This window comes from Triturus cristatus, chromosome 3_2 (genome assembly GCF_964204655.1).
Source record: "Triturus cristatus chromosome 3_2, aTriCri1.1, whole genome shotgun sequence".
Taxonomy (NCBI): domain Eukaryota; kingdom Metazoa; phylum Chordata; class Amphibia; order Caudata; family Salamandridae; genus Triturus; species Triturus cristatus.
This window is the reverse complement of record NC_140584.1, coordinates 841,966,199-841,978,997: the sequence shown is the minus strand read 5'-3', so window position 1 is coordinate 841,978,997 and position 12,799 is coordinate 841,966,199.

The window sequence follows — 12,799 nt, the reverse complement described above, 5'->3', positions numbered from 1 at the left end:
TTACAGACGGACAAAAAATCCAAGTGGAAGAAAACAAGTTTTTAAGGAGACTCCTGCAAGTGCCCCAATGTATCCCCTCATATATTGTCCACGAGGAACTGGGCATTCCCCACCTCAGTGATAGGGTACAGCTCAACCCGATAATCTGTTGGGTCAAAATCTGGACAAATCCTGAGGCACTGCTAACCAGACAAATTTTGGAGGATTGCATGAGGGGGGATAAGGGCCTGCAAATACCCTGGCTTAAATATGTAAGGGATGTATTAGACACATTGGGCCAGGTACATTTTTTTTAATAATCCATCCACATTGGCTAAAAAGGATCTGGGCCTTATAAAGGCAGATTACCTACGATACATAGTTAGGGCCAGAGAGGACAGAGAAGGGTGGAAACGTAGCGTTAGTGATTATCAGCTCACAAAAACCTCTCTAGGGATGGAATTCTACCTGTCTAATATATATAATAGACAGGACAGATTCCTGATGACTAGATTTAGGTTTAACCTCTTGCACCACATCCTGTCAGTCCCTGCTGGTTTTGTAAGCGATGTTAGGATAAAAGGGTGCTGCGGCTGCGAGCTACGATCCCCGCAAGACACCCTACATTTCGTCCTACTGTGTCCCTTTTATGCACTCCCAAGGTCCCGGTTCCTAAAAACTGTCTTAAGACGAGCTAAAATCAGACAGGCCAAAGTGGCCCTTCTGTTCCTTAAAATGTCCACCGACCCTTTTGTTTTATTTAGCACTGTGCACTTTCTGCGATTGGCAGCTAAATTAAGAATGACCAGAGGAGAGGCCCATTGAAGTAGGCAGCGGATAATTGTGTAGGATTTATTGGCTGCTTACAGAAACATTCTATATTTTTCAACGTATGATAGACACATATAAAGGTTTACTGCAATTGATTGTTCCCGTTTTTTAACCTGTCTGTACAAAGAGGTTTTAACATTACTGATTTTACACAGTACGTGCATAATTGATTCGAGTTCTTTTAATGGATTGTATGATTGTTTTATGATGTGTATCTTTTATGGATATTTTTTTTTATCCGAATAAAGATTATTGAATTGAAATTGACCCCTATTGTTCGTCTTAGCAATGGAACCCCTGACATAGAAGCTCAGGCAGGCAGCTGGGGACTGGGGCATTCCACAAGGGCCTCAGATCCACCTGAATTCCATGTATGCAGATGACATGATAGTTTACACTCGCAATCCAAGTATGGATTTCACACCTATCTTTACAATACTTCGGTGCTTCTGCGCCTTGTCTGGCCGGCAGATCAACCATACTAAATCGCATGCATTCTCGTTTCAGGACACAATGCCTCATGACATTGTTCCTAGGCACGCAGACCATACCAGTTGCACATCATACATTTTATCTGAGCATCCAAATTTACAGATCACCTACATATTTGATAGACGGGAACTTATTAAATATTATCACGTCACTAAAATCCCAAGTGAAATTCTGAGTCACGTTGCCCCTGTCAGTGGCAGGCCAAATAGCGTTATCAAAAACGGTAATGCTGCCCCGGTTCTTATACTAGTTTGCAAACCTGCCAGTTATTTTCCTCATAGACTTTTTTTTAAGACATTGAATTCACTTCTGATTAATCTCATTTAGGGCACGTCAAGTTAGCCTGCCTAAAATGTAGCTACCCCATGGGGAGGGTGAGATGGGCAATCCATGACACTGCTGGCCCGTTACAATGGTTGCCCGACTGGCTGGTGGGGTTCCACTTAAATGACATTGGTTATACACCACAAATGTTGAGAACGGCACGTTACATAATCTGTTGTTGCCTGGAGCGGTATGGACCCCTGGTCTCCCACTCCTTCACAATGCTTTTACGTACTTGATAAGTGCTCCCCATTATGAGAAGGCCTTGATTCAGATATATGTTATTTACAGATACAGGACTTGCTTGGCAAATATGTGGCTTCATGACAAAGGCTTACAGACTAAACACGTGTAGAGGAATGAATTACATAGCCATTGATGGACAACTTTGTCTGACTCAGGAGAAACAAGTTACTCCTTAGTGATTGCTATTAGAATAAAAGGTCCATGATTAGAAAGAACTGTTATTAACATTACCTGATCAAGTTTTTGAGAATTCATGAAGAAAGGCATGTTACATTAATGCATGGACTCCATTATGAATAGATGCCTAAGATTTACTGTACTGTATGGAAGGATGAAAGGGTATGAATGTCTGCATGATTGTAAGAATTATGAAATGTGACCTGGATGATCCTTTTTAGATATTTAAATTGTTATATTATGCATTAGAATATATATAGGAAGACATTTTGATAAATAAGTGTATGAAATTTGCATAATTCTGTTTCTTTGGTCATTCAATTGATGCCCTAAAAGTATGAAGCTGGTATTAACCTAGGATGAAAAATAGTTGCCTTAATTTTTTCCTTACAATTCAATGATTTTTCCCTGCCTTAGGAACTATTACAGTTAACAGGGGAGCCCCTATATACTCACATTATACTGCTGAACATTGCCTTTTAGGCCTATGACCTAGGCTCAAAATGTTTTAGACTATGGCCCGATTTATCGATCTGGCACTTCTTCTGGCTAAACATCAGATTATACACCGTTGGAAATCTCATCATGTCTCTTGTCACAAGTTGGCACAGGGAGGTTTGGGGCTGGGGCACAACAGAAAGCTATGCTATACGCAGGGAAGAGTATTGAGGGTTACGCAAACAACCTACATTAATGTCGGAGGATCTACCGAAACAATTTAAATCCCAAGGTGAAGATGCCGCCTGATCATTGCCCACACAATGAAGAAAATATCTTCATTACCCAGCCAGCTGTCATTCTCTACTGATAATCATACAGGAAGTGTGACATTCCTTCCCTTACCTGCTGATACAGGTTGATCTCACCCATTATGATACGATTTTATTAGAGGCAGACTGGGATGGGGAGGGTGAATATCGGGCACGTTTTAGATTTATTTTTTTCTCCATTTACAATATTTTTATTAATCACATACGAGTGCTCCTTATGTAACCTGCATTGCAAACCACAAATGATGTGCCATTTATGTTCACTCATGTAAATTTAGTATTGTAATTTCTGCCTGTCTCAACCACACTGCATGACTACATTTTATTCAATTCAGCTTTCTCTTCTTTTATTGTTCAAAATGTAATATAAATATATATTTTTTATCAAGTGCTAAAGGGCTTGGAACAGTCCAATCTGGTTGGCTGCCAGCCATAATCCATATATATATACATATATATATATATATATATACATATACATATATGATTTTTTATGTGAAGAGTATCTGTACGTAATTTAATAATGAACAACAATAAGATCAATTTTTGCTTATGATTAGTTCAGTGATGTTTCTTGAGAGAAAAACTCTTAAAACCTCTGCCCACACAGTTTAATAGAAAGAGGTAATTTTTGTGCGTTTGATGTAGATTTTAATATCTGCCCGTAGCTTTGGTTAGGGGTACTTTTCAGGGAGTGTATATTTTACACACATGGTTAGGTAAAAATTTTAGTGACAACATAGCGTTTTAAACAAAACAAAAAGAAAACGCTGAAATTCATCTGTAATAGTGTTCTATTAACTTTAACTCATGCCCTACTATAACTCACGCCTACCGCCATGCAAAGTTTTGTCAGTAAAGATGTTATTTCAAATGTTGCAGTGAGGTTACAATGATGTTACAGACCATGTCGTGAGTGATGTAATACGTGGAGTAATCAGCTTTGCATGGCGAGGGTGCAAGTTATTGTTACCGTAGGGCACAAGTTATAGTTACTAGAATTAACTAGTGAATTTCAGTTTTTTTTTTTTTGCTTAAAACATTATGTTGTCACCGATTTTCACCAAACTATACATCACTTTAACCTTTGTTTTTTTTCAGTGTATTTCTGATTACATTTTTTAGACCTAAATATTTTATTGTCAAACGTAAAGCCAACCCTCTGCCACACATGGCCAAAAGACATATCCGGCAGGGGTTAGCTGCAGAGCCTGGCCTATGGCCAACCCCGCGCCACACAACCTTCAGCCAGGCAGCCAAAACCCACACCAGACAGCCGCAGCACATGGCGGAAGCCAACAATAAATAAATATATATTTTTAAGGGGGGGGGGAGAGAGCCCCAAACCGTGAGCCAATAGTGGTCCCGGGCACCCCATCCTGCTGGAGCCCAAGCACATATTTAAAGGGGGAGTGGTTGCCCGCGCCCGATCATGCCAATAGTTGCCCCGGCGACACCATTCCCTCTTTTTGTTTAAGGGGAGGGTGGCTTGTTACCCCCCACACCCTGGCCCCTATAGTGGCATGGGACCCCATCCCCGGGTCCTTTCCATTTTTTAAATGGGAGTGGGTGTGCAGTCCCCCACCTGAGCCAATAGTGGCCCTGGGGATATCATTGCACAGAGTCAAAACATATTTTAAGGGGAGGGAGAACGCAGGCCCCCTACCTGAGCCACAGCAGGCCCCAGAGACTTTATAGTTTTTTTTTTTAAAAAGGAATGGGGGGCACGTGGGGGTCGGGGGGGCATGGCTGGCTTTCAGCATGCACCCATCCTGGGTGCAGAGAGAGAGCAGCCGATTCTGCTTACTCCTGCCAGGCGGGTGCAATCAGTTTCTCTGCCCACAAGAGTGAGAGCAGGGAAGGAATATGCTACTTACCAGTATGCATCTGTTCTTGGCATGTAGAGCTGCAGATCTACACACTTTTGCATAGATCGCCATCTGGTGTTGGGCCCGGATGTTTGCAGTTTGTTTTTCCTCTTGGAAAGTCTTTGGAAGTCACGAGGTCGGTGACCCCTCCCTTGGTTGGTATTGCGCATGGGCTTCGGCTCCATCCTCAGATTGTTTTTCGCCAACGGGGAAAGATGGAGCGTAGTAATAACAGTGAAGAAACCCATGTGTGTTGTATCTAAATAAGATAGACTGGAGCAGATACAGGTAGCCGGGGAGGCGGGTGGGCATGTGTAGATCTGCAGCTCTACATGCCAAGAACAGATGCATACTGGTAAGTAGCATATTCCGTTCGAGGCATATGAGCTGCAGATTACACACTTTTGCATAGACTATATAGCAGTTCCCAACCCTAGCGGCGACCACCGGTATCTGTTGCAGTGGTCTGAAATAGTTTTTTTAGTACAGCCTGGCCCACACTAGCTTGTTGCTTGGTTTGCACATCTACACAGTAATGTGCAGTGAAAGTGTGCGGTGTTGACCATGTAGCTGCCTTGCAGATATCATCTAATGGGATGTTCCCTAGAAAAGCCATAGAAGCCCCTATCTTTCTTGTAGAGTGGGCTTTAGGGGGGGAACAGATAGCGTGCGCTTTGCTTTGTGGTAGCAAATCTGTATGCATTTTACAATCCACCTAGCTATCCCTGATTTCGAGATGGGGTTGCCTTTATGTGGTGGAGAGAAGGAGACAAACAGTTGCTTTGTCTTTCTGAAAGGTTGTGTTCTCTGGATATAGTAAAGGAAGGTCCTTTTAACATCCAGTGTGTGTAGAGCCCTTTCTGCAACAGTTTGAGGTTGCGAGAAAAAAAAAGGTAATTCTACCGATTGGTTTAGATGAAAGGGGGAAATGACTTTGGGTAGGAATTTTGGGTTGGTACGGAGAACAACCTTGTTCGGGTGCATTTGGAGAAAAAGTGCTTGTATCTCACTGACCCTTCTAAGGGAAGTGATGGCTACAAGGAAAGCTGTCTTCCATGTGAGAAATTGCAGTTCACATTTATGCAAAGGTTTGAAAGGAGGGCCCATTAGCCTTGTGAGAACTATATTTAAGTTCCACACAGGTGAGGGTGGCACTCTGGGGGGAATTATTCGTTTGAGGCCTTCCATGAAGGCTTTAATGGCAGGCACTCTTAAAAGTGATAGATGCTGTCTGTTTTGTAGGTAAGCGGCAATTGCTGCGAGGTGTAGCCGAATGGATGTATATGCTAGGTTACACCTTTGTAGATGGAGTAAATAGCATATGATGTGCTGTATAGATACGTCTAGAGGGTTGATTGTGTTGTTATGGCAATAAACAACAAATCTTTTCCACTTGGCAGCGTAGCAGGCTCTAGTGGTAGGGCATCTAGCTTCTCTGATGACGTTCATACAGTCAGGGGGAAGATTTAGGTACCCAAATTCTAGGATTTCAGGAGCCAGATCGCAAGGTTTAGCTGAGCTGGGTCCGGGTGTCTGATCTCTCCATGGTTCTGGGTTAGGATGCATGGCGAGAGGTGTAGTTTTTGGTGTGGCACTACCGAGAGTTCCAGCAGCGTGGTGTACTACGGTTGTCTGGCCCATGTTGGAGCTACTAGAATCAGTGTGAGGGAGTGCTGTTGTAGCTTTCGCACCACTAATGGAATTAGTGGGAGAGGTGGAAAGGCGTACACAAATTTGCCTGACCAGTTCATCCATATCGTATTGCCTTTGGACAATGGGTGTGGGTATCTGGCAGCGAAGCTTGGGCATTTTTTGTTTTCGTGGGTGGCGAATAGGTCTATCTGTGGATGCCCCCACATCTGAACGAACGGGTGAAGAACCTGCGGGTGAAGTTCCCACTCGTGGATCTGCTGCGTCTGTCTGCTGAGCAGATCTGCCATGGTGTTTTGGACTCCTGGGACATGCTGGGCTAAGAGAAAGATTTTGTGTGGAATTGCCCATCTCCATATGCTCTGCGCTAGTTGAGAGAGCTGTGGAGAGTGTGTGCCGCCTTGTTTTTGGATGTAGTACATGGCGGTCATGTCTGTGCGGATAAGGACTGCCTTGCCTAAAATCGGTGTGTGAAAGGATTTTAGGGCTAGAAAGATTGCCAGTAACTCCAGATGATTGATGTGGAGTAACTTTTGTTGCGGCGTCCATGTGCCCTGCACTGTGAGGTGTAGTAGATGAGCTCCCCAGCCGGAGAGCGATGCGTCTGTTGTCAGGATTATTTGTGGAACCAGGTCCAGGAACGGTCGACCTCTGGAAAGATTTGTGGTGTTCCACCACTGCAGAGAGCGATGGGTGCGACCGTCTACCAACACCAGATCTGTCAGTTGCCCCTGGGCCTGGTTCCATTGGCGCGCTAAGCACTCTTGGAGTGGACGCATCTGGAGTCTTGCATGAGGCACTATGAAAATGCAGGAGGCCATCATCCCTATCAGTTGCATAAACACTCTTGCTGGGAGGGAGTGTTGAAGTATGAATTTTTGACGCAAAGCCTGAATGCTTGCAATCCTGGCCGGATTGGGGGTAGGCTATGGCTTTTGAGGTGTCTATGGTGGCACCGAGGTATTGCTTTATGTGGGATGGTGTTAGCTGGGACTTTTGGTGGTTCACCGTGAAGCCTAGTTGGTGAAGTAGGTGGATTGTAGTGGCGGTGTCGTGTACACATTGGTTGTAGGACGCGTCCAGATATGGGAACACGTGAATGTGCTGTCTTCTGAGATGTGCCGCCCCTACCGCTAGGCACTTGGTGAATACCCGTGGTGCTGTTGTGACCCCGAATGGGAGCACCTTGAACTGGTAGTGTTGCCCGTCCACTACGAATCTGAGGTACTTTCTGTGGGCATTGTGTACCGGAATGTGAAAGTATGCGTCTTTCAAGTCCAGTGTGGTGAGAAAGTCGTTCTGGGAGAGGAGCGGCAGTACCTGCTGAAGTGTTACCACGTGAAAATGGTCCGAATGTATGTATGTGTTTAGAGGCCGGAGATCTAAGATAGGTCGTAGAGTCTCGTCTCTTTTTGGTATCAGAAAATATAGGGAGTAGACCCCTACATTTTGCTGAACGTGGGGGACCTGTTCTAGTGCATGTTTTTGTAGGAGGGAGATTACCTCCTGTTTTAGTAACGTGGAATGTTCTTGTGACATTGGGCATTGCCTGGGTGGAATATTGGGGGGGGGGGGGTAGATGTGAGTTCTAGGCAGTACCCTGAACGAATAATTTGGGTCACCCATTTGTCTGATGTGATGGACTCCCAGACGTGAAGGAAATTTTGTAGTCTGCCCCCGACCAGAGTGGGATGGTCTGGAGGGAGCAGGGGAAAGTCATTGGGTAGGCGGTGTGGCAGAGCGGGCGGTATTTATTTTGCCTCTGCCTTTATTGTTATTGCCTCTATAGCCGCCTCTTTGAAAACCCCTTGTGAAGGTGGACTGAGGAGGGGAATTGTAGGATGTGGACGCGCTATCTGAGGAGTAGCCTCTGCCCGTGCCCCGAAAGGAAGAGCGGCGAAAGGAGCGCCTAGGAGGGTGTGACTGTAGGGCTCCCATAGATTTTGCCGTATCTGTCTTTCTTCATCTTCTCGAGGGCCTCATCTACCTTTGGACCGAATAAATGTTCTTGATCAAATGGATGGTTTAATATGGAGGCTTGTACCTCAGGTTTAAAGCCTGAAACTCTCAGCCAAGTGTGGCGACGGAGGAGGACACTAGTGTTAATGTCCCTGGAGGCTGTGTCTGCTGCGTCTAAGGCACAGCGTATAGAGGTATTAGTTATGGTCTTACCCTCTTGAATTAATTCATTGGCCCTACTTTTGTATTTTTCTGGTAGATGGTGCATGATGGTTTCTAGTTCATCATAATGCGCTCTGTCGTATCTGGCCAATAGCGCTTGAGTTGTGGCGATACGCCATATATTGGCTGTCTGTGACGCAGTGCGTTTTCCTGACGCGTCCAGGAGCTTTGACTCCTTGTCAGGCGGTGGTGCTTCGCGTGACGCCTGGGAATTTGATCTCTTCCTTGCAGTGGATACCACTAGGGAATCCAGTGGCGCTGGCCCTTTGATGTAGGCAGGATCTGTGGGGGCAGCTTTATACTTTCTCTATGCGTGGGTTTAGGACCCTAGCCCTGACTGGGTCTTTAAAAACCTCTGGTGCATGTTTTATTACCCCTTTGAGCATAGGTAGTATAGCAGTAGACCTATGTGCAGTATCAAAGGTGTCTAGGAGGAAATCTTCCTCTACTGGGTCAGTGTGTAGCTCTACCCCGTGATAATGTGCCGCCCTCTGAAGTAGGTGGTGAAAACCTAATGAGTCTTCTGGTGGAGATGGCCTGGATGGATAAAGGTCATCTTGTGGGACATCTGGAATGTTTGGATTATTATAATCATCCCATGCGTCTGGGGATCCTGTAGGGGTGGGGTCTTGTGGCACATCTGCTGGGTCGTAGTATGGGTCCCCCTGATCATCATGGTCTGGAGACTGGGTCGGAGAGCGATGAGGCAGGGGTGGAGAAGGTGGAGGGGGCGGAGGTGGATAGGGTGGAGGAGGTGGGGAAGGCACTCTGAAAGGGGAGGTAGCACAGTCCTTCCTCTTTGGAGGTGGAGCTGGTTTGTCCAAATGTCTCTTTTTAGAAGACAGTGCCAAATGTCCAGTTTTTGGATCCTTGGTAAGTGTCTTTTGCAAAGGATCTGGTGTAAATAGTTCTTGCGACACTGGTTGTTCGGTCGGCGCCGAAGTTTTCGGGGCCGATGGCTTTTTAGGCTTGTCTGTGCCGTGCCTTTTTGGAACCTCCGATTTTTTGTTCGGTGCCGAGACAGGCTTCGGCGCGGGAGTTTCGGTGCCGAGGGCCTTATGATGTTTGGTCGGCACCGAGAGGCTGGGTTTCGACACCGAGGGCTTTGGTGAGGAGCTCTGTGTCGAGGCAGAGGCCGATTTCTTCTTCGGTGCCGAAGGTGGTTTTTCGGCACCGTTGGCAGGCTGGCTCGAGCCCGAGCCGCCGGACGGCTTATTAGGCTTCTTCACCGGGCCCGAAGGTGGGGTGCTCGAAGCAGTGTCTGTGGTCTTGCCTAGGCCCGGAGGCGAAGGCGTGACCAAAGCCTTTTTGGGTGTGGGCGCGGGTATTTTACTCACGACCCCCTGCGCCGGGGTGATGTCCTCCACATCCGAGTATATTCGGAAGCACTGACTAGGTCCTCTTCGGTGTGCTGCTGGCCCGGAGCTTCGACGTCGTCCCCGAAGATGTCGACTGGAACGGAAGTCGAGGAGTGCGCCATTTTTCGTCTGGCCCTTCGATCTCGAATAGTCTTTTTGGATCTAAAAGACTTGCAGGCGGGACAGTCTCGAGCCTCGTGTTCAGGGGAGAGGCAGAGGTTGCACACCTCATGAACATCGGTGTGGGGGAATTTGGACCCACATCGAGGGCAATTCTTGAATGGAGTTCTTTCCATCAGCCGGGACAGGAGCCTGGATAGGCCCGAAGACCGCTGTCGATGACTGGAATCGAAGGTGTGTCGAAGATGAAGGTGATTGAGGAGATCAGGATCTGAACAATACCGCGGAGAGCGAGGATTCCGCTTCGATCATCGAACTGTAATGTTCGGAACCGGAGCGCGAAGTATTACATCCGTGCCCGATGGCGGAAAAAAACAATCTGAGGATGGAGCCGAAGCCCATGCGCAATACCAACCAAGGGAGGAGTCACCGACCTCGTGACTTCCAAAGACTTTCCAAGAGGAAAAACAAACTGCAAACATCCGGGCCCAACACCAGATGGCGATCTATGCAAAAGTGTGTAATTTGCAGCTCATATGCCTCGAACATAATAATCTGCACTTACCCGGCAGGAGCATTTTCAAAGCTACCGCCATTTGGGCACACACTTGCTTTTCCTGCAGGGAAACTACTTTGTCCTGGGGGTGGGCTCTGTTAGTATCAGCTGGTCCCTGGTGCCTACTAAGTCTTGAGTAGGGGGGGCCACATGCCCTCCTCCCCTATACTAATGTGTTTGCCCCAGAGGATAGGGTCCCCAGGGCCCACTGGTGGCTCAGGGAGGGGGACTGTGCCTCCCCTCCCACCTTTTTTGATAGTCCTGGACCAATGGATGGGGGCCATAATCGGCCTAGGGAGCAGGCTGGGCACCCCCATCCCGTATGTATAAACTTGGGCTCCAGGGGATGTACTGCTCCTCTAGGCACTGTGGTTAATTTTGCACAGTGGCCCTGGCCACCATTTCAGCTATAATATATACACATATATATATACACACACACACATTTATTTTGGCCTCATGGGGTTCTCTTAACATGCCCCCTTATATTATATTTTTTAAATAAACTCAGGACAGGGAATTAAGTCCCCATGTCCTGTAATGGCTGCCTGCAACATTCTTCTTCATGATGCACAACAACTTCCTCAGGGCTCCATATATTCTATGAGATCTACATAGTAAATTCAATCCTCCGAAACAGTTTTAATTCAGTCCTGGATAAAATAAACAATACTCTTGAAAAGCTGTCTCCAATATATATCTTCTGTGTTTCCGTCTCCAATCACGAGGTTGTCCGTTTCCCTGTGTGTGTGTAACAGCAAGTGCGCTATAAACCTAGATGCCAAGGTGTAGAGCGCACTCGCAAGGAAACAGACGGAAAGGGGGACACTGTCATACACAGGGAGGTTCACTTTGGAGTAATAAGGAATAAGTTGCAATAATATAATTGATGGACTTGTGATTAGAGACGGAAAAATGGAAAAGAGATATTTGAGACAGCTTTTCAAGAGTATTGTTTAACTGGGACTCAGGATTGAACTTACTATGTAGATCTCATAGAATGTACAGCCCTAAGGAAGTTGTGGGGCACATCCCATCATGACGAAACACGTGTTGGCTCTATGGCTAAAAACAAATAAGTGGCCAGCAGCATGTGAATTTAACATAAAAAAAGAACTACAAGAAAAGAACAATTGTTGAATTGAATGTATGTTCATGTAATGGGATATTTAATATAGCGTTTGCTTGAGGCTCTAATGCTATTGTATTCTTATGACCTTTGATCGCAAGATATTCAGGGAGAAGGGTGAATCTCCCTAACTTTAATAGGACTGCAATACGTACTAGGATCAGTGGGAACATTGTGGGAATGTGTACAGGCGCTAGAAACCCAAACAAATCACCCTCATCGTATTTTACTATGTGAATGAGTTTCTTTTAGGTTCACTGTATGGAACCATTCCTCATCGATCTCTGTTAGACATCTCTGATTTAAAGATTATTTCAGTTTTGATTTTGCTGGTTTAGAAAGCAGTACATCCCTACATTCAAAGTAACCCTCTAATTGTGTGCAACTTAAATGTTGGAGCACACACACTCAACTGAAAGGGAGAGATGATGAACTACCAGCACACCAACTGGAGGTTGTAGGTTTCAATTGTTAGATAGCGCATGTGTTATCTGTGTGCCTGGAACTCCATTGGAAACAATGACCATGCTGATGTAGACCATTTTTGGCCCCGTTCCGAGTGCTACATCATGTTTGGAAATGGGTAGTTCAGGCGTTTATGTAAGATTTTAAATCACATGCCCCATGCAAATTGTTCTTGGCCCCATGCTTTTTGCAAATGTAAATTTGAGTAAATAATTTGAGAAATTTAGAGTGCAAAAATAGTGTGGAAATTGGAATACTATGTGGCAGTTTCAAATGAAACGTCTTACCATACGTTATGCGCCAACGCATTGGATTTTTGTAGTCCAATCAGTTGCCATATAGCACCGCTTAATCGGTCACTGCTAGTTACTCTCTATGCGGGCCTTGGTCAATCACCAGCATCTGGACAGACCAAACGCCAAAAACTAACTATATATTAATAACCATCGCTTTGGCCTCATCTTCAGTGTCGTTCATGTCTCAAGGTCTTATCAAGAAATAGAAAGTTCAGAGACAGAATCCAAAATGGTGCAAAGGTTAAATCCCATATCCTACGATTAGTAGCCCGAAGGTGGTGAGAATTTAAAACCTAAAGGGCTTGCAGTGCTTTACCTTTTAGAGTTCCCAGCAGAACTGGTGGCGAAAAAGACAGA